The sequence below is a fragment of the Talpa occidentalis genome, unplaced genomic scaffold (genome assembly GCF_014898055.3).
Source record: "Talpa occidentalis isolate TD23 unplaced genomic scaffold, MPIMG_talOcc4v2.1 talOcc4.18, whole genome shotgun sequence".
In the NCBI taxonomy this organism is placed as follows: Eukaryota; Metazoa; Chordata; class Mammalia; order Eulipotyphla; family Talpidae; genus Talpa; species Talpa occidentalis.
The window spans coordinates 3,362,734-3,367,377 of record NW_023601851.1 but is presented as its reverse complement, the minus strand read 5'-3'; positions in this window follow the sequence as shown (position 1 = coordinate 3,367,377).

Below are 4,644 nucleotides of genomic sequence, written 5' to 3'. Positions count from 1 at the left end.
GCAGACCTCCCCTGTCTGCCTGCTGCTCCCTCAGCAGTGTATTTCAGTCCATCTACCTCTTCTGCTCTACACTCTATTGCTGGTAAATCCTCTCACCCCACACCTCTGGCCTACACACCTGTTCTTGTGCACATAAATAAATAAAATCTTCAAAAAAATTGCTAGGCCCACATCAAAAAATAAGGAAGAACTCAAACAAGCAAACTAATCTAGCATCTCAAAGACAAGAAAAAGACCAACACAACAACAACAACGAAAAGTCAATGATAAAAAGGCAATAATAAAAATATAAACAAAACTAAATATAATAAAAATTAAAAAAAAATTTCAAAAGATCAACAGAATCTATGGTTGTTTCTTTGAATAAATAAGTGAAATAGCCAAATTTCTAACCAGGCTCACAAACAAAAATAAGTGAGAAATAACAAACAAAAGATATCATCAACAGGGTCTTCCCTGGTCGCACAGCAGTTGAGCTCTGGGCTGCGAAGCTCCCCACAGCCTCTGCAGTGCTAGATTGGCCCCCGGCTGTCAGCGAGGGTCCAACATGGAGTGCAGACCTCTCCTGCTGCCCACTGCTCCCCTCAGCAATGTATTTTATCGGTCTGCCTGTTCTGTTCCCCGCTCTGGCTCTGGTGAATTCTTTTACCCTCGCGTGCTTCTGAATATACCCAGTGCTTGTATAAATAAATAAATAAATCTTAAAAAGAAGATACCATCAACAAAGAGAATTTAGAACCGACCAAAAGAAATAAAATAATAATCAGAGATTCCTGTGAACATTTATATGCAAACAGATTTAATAACATAGAAGAGATGGACAAATTGCTGGAGAGTTATAATCAGCCAAAACTAGGCAAGGAAGGTCAGTCACAAAAAGGGAAATTGAAACAGTAATCAAAACCCTCCCCCCAAAAAATCTCAGAACCAGATGACTTCACAATTGAATTCTGCTAAACATTCAGGGATGATCTAGTATATATCCTACAAAATTCTTTCAAATGTTGAGATAGAAATGATGCTATCAAATATGTTTCATGTAACCAAAATTTCACTAATACCTAAACTGAACAAAGACAACACAAAACCAGAAAACTCTGGATTAACCTCCTAAAGAAAAGAGATGCAAAAATCCTTTAGGAAATCATGCTAACAGGGCCTCCCCGGTGGCACAGTGGTTGAGAGCTGGTCTGAGAATCTGCCTGTGGCCTCTGAAGCATCAGTTCGATCCCCAGCTGGACCCCAAGAGTCCCACATGGTGCAGCAGACCCCCCCTGCCATGCCTGCTGCTCCTCTCAACAGTGTACTTCGTCAGTCTGTCTATTCTGCTCTTCACTCTGACTGGTGAATTCTCTCACCAATCTGTACCTCTGACTGTACCCAGTGCTTGTATAAACAAATAGATAAACCTTTAAACAAGCAAAAAAGAAATCATACTAACAGAACCCACCAATCCATCAAAAGGATAATATGCCATAGGTGGGGATGTAATCCAGTGGAACAACAATGGTTCAACATCCAAAAATCAATTAATGTAATCCAACAACATCAACAAAAAAGAAAAATAAAAAAACAACCATATGATTATATCAATAGTTACTGAGAAATCATTTCCCAAAATTCAACCTCTGATTTTGAGGAAGACACTTGAAAATCTTGGGATAGAAGGAACAAAACTTAATATGATGACAGCCATCTATGACAAACCCTCAGCCAATATTATTCTCACTGGTGAAACACTGAAAGCCTTCCTTTAAGATCAGGAACAAGGGAGGATGTCCACTCTGGCTGCCAGTTTTCACTATGAGACTGGAAGTCCTAGACAGAGCAAAAAGACAAGAGAAAAACATACAAGAAATCCAAATAAGGAAAGAAGAAGTAAAACTATCACTATTTGCAGATAGTATGATAATATACATAAAGAGCCCTAAAAATTCCATGTAAAAAGTAATCAAAACAACAATTTAGTAAAATACCAAGAAACAAAATCAACACAGGAAACACAGTAGCCTTTCTAGATAAAATTATAGCCTTCAAAGAAATAAAACAAATATTGATGAAATTCATATGGAGCCACACAAAATCTCAAATAGTCAAAATAGTCTTTTTAGTCTGTCCTGACTAAAAAGAACTAGGATGGAAGTATCACAAAATAAAGTCCACTACAGATTTCCAACTCTTCCACAAAGCCATAATAACTAAAAAGTATGGGACTGGAGTGAAAACAGAAATATAGATCAATGGAATAAAATATAAAACCCAGAAGTAAATCCATATATATGAACAACTAATCTTTGACGAAGGATCAAAGATTTATAATGGAACAAGGACATTTATTCAATAAATGGTGCTGGCAAAATTGGACAGCTACATGCCAAAGCACAAAATTAGAATACTACCTCACACCATGCACAAAAATCAACTCAAAATGGATAGAGAACATTGACCATAAGAATGGAAACCACAAAATATATAGTTGAAAATGTAGGTTAGACACTGCATGACATTCATCTCTGCACATCTTGAAAGACTTATACCCCAAAGCAAAGAAAGTGAAGGAGAAGATAGACAGGTTTACATCGAGCTGAAAATCTTATATATACCAAAGGAAACATTAACCAAAACAAGGAGAAGCACTGAGATTCAGAGAAAATATTTTACTCCACACAGCTGAGAACAGAGTGATCGAAAATCTCTACAAGGAACTCACAGGATTCAACCACAACAAAGTAAATAGTCCAGTGAAAGGAAAAAAGGGATGGGGGCCAGAAGAGGTAAAACAACACTTCTCAAAGAGGAAATGCAAATAGCCAACAGAATATACATAAAAAAAGTTCAACATCACTTATAATATGGAAATGCAACTCAAAAGCACAATGAGATATCACCCTACACCAGTGAGAATGACACACATTAAAAAACACACATCAGCAAATGTTGGCAAGGATGTGGAAGAAGAAAAGGCACATCTTACACTGCTGGTGGGAATCCAAACTGGTCCAACTACTATGGAAAGGTGTTTGGAGGTTCCTCAAACTAATAAACATTGAGCTACCATCAGGGACTACTATGGATATTTACACAGAAACAAGTTCAACAACCTGGATGACATGGACAAATTCTTAGAACTATAAGATCATCAAATGTGGAACAAAGAAAAAATAGAAACCTCAATAAACCAATTGCAAGGAGCAAAATTCAAACAGTAATTAAAACTCTCCACAAAAACCAAAGCCCAGGGCCAGATGAATTCACAAATGAGTCCAACCAAACTAGTGCCTATCCTACAAAAACACTTTCAGAATATTGAGTAAGAAGGAATGTCACCAAATATATATCAAAGTCAACACCAAAACCAAAGACAACACACAAAAAAGAAAACTACACTCCTGTCTCCCTAATGAACACAGAGGCAAAAATAGTCAATAAAGTATAAGCAAATTCCGGCCCTCCATGGTAGCACAGGGGTTAAAGACAATACTATCATGCTATCGCCAGCTATTGCAGCACGGATTGGATTCCCAGCCAGCAAGGGAGATACCCACATTGCGCAGTAAACCTCTCCTGCCTTCTCTGCTGCTCCCCTCAGCAGTGCATTTTAGTCAGTCTGCCTGTTCTGCTCCCCACTCTCTCTGGTGAATCCTCTCATGCCCTGCACCTCTGGCTCACACCCCAGATCTTGTATGCATAAATAAATAAATATTTAAAATTTATATAAGAAATAATGAAAATCAATTAATTTGATCTCAAACATCCACAACAAAGAAATCTAACAACAATGTGATCATATGAATAAGTGTGAGAGAACACCTGACAAAATTTAGCAATGAAGGCCATTTGCAATGAAGACCCTTGAAATACATGGCACAGAAGGAAAATACTATAACAGAGTAAAAATCACATAACACAAACACACAGCTGACATACTCAATGGGGAAAGACTGAACACCTTCCCATTAAGGTCTGGAACAAAACAGCGATGCCCACCCTCACCACTGAGCTATCATTTTTAGACAGATGATATATATGATTGTATAAATAGAGAACACAGAATAATTATTAAAACAATAAACCAGTTCAGTAAAATACCAGGTTATGAAATCAACACACAAAACAAGTAGCCCTTCTATATGCAAACAATCAGTCTGAATAGGAAGAAATTAAGGACCCCAGGGTACAAATCTATTTTATCTGAATACTGTAATTTGGAAACTGGTGTGACAATTTCATCCATTGTTAATAAGAGCCAAACAAAGTAAATTTGCACAGGGCCAATAGTTTCCTTGATTACATCTGGGTCTTCACACCAATCTCTACACCATTGGAATGGTAATGATGGCTGGCTCTGAGCTTTGTGTGTCTGTTTTGCCTCCATGTGATGAGATGGTCTGCTCTCACTTCCTGATCAAAGTGCTTTGGTTTTACCCTGTTGTGAAAAGTGTGTCTGTTTCTGAGACAGGGTCAGGTAGTCAGAGATTGGAGGGGATCCTAAGAACCAGCTTTGTAATCTGGCTAAGTTAAACACCTTTCACACATCAAGGATCTCTTCCAGGTCTCAGAGTCAGCACCTGGAAAATAATAAACACAACTGGGAAGAACTGACTCTCTCAGCTGTAATCTTGCTAAGGGATTTCAGGGAAGGAT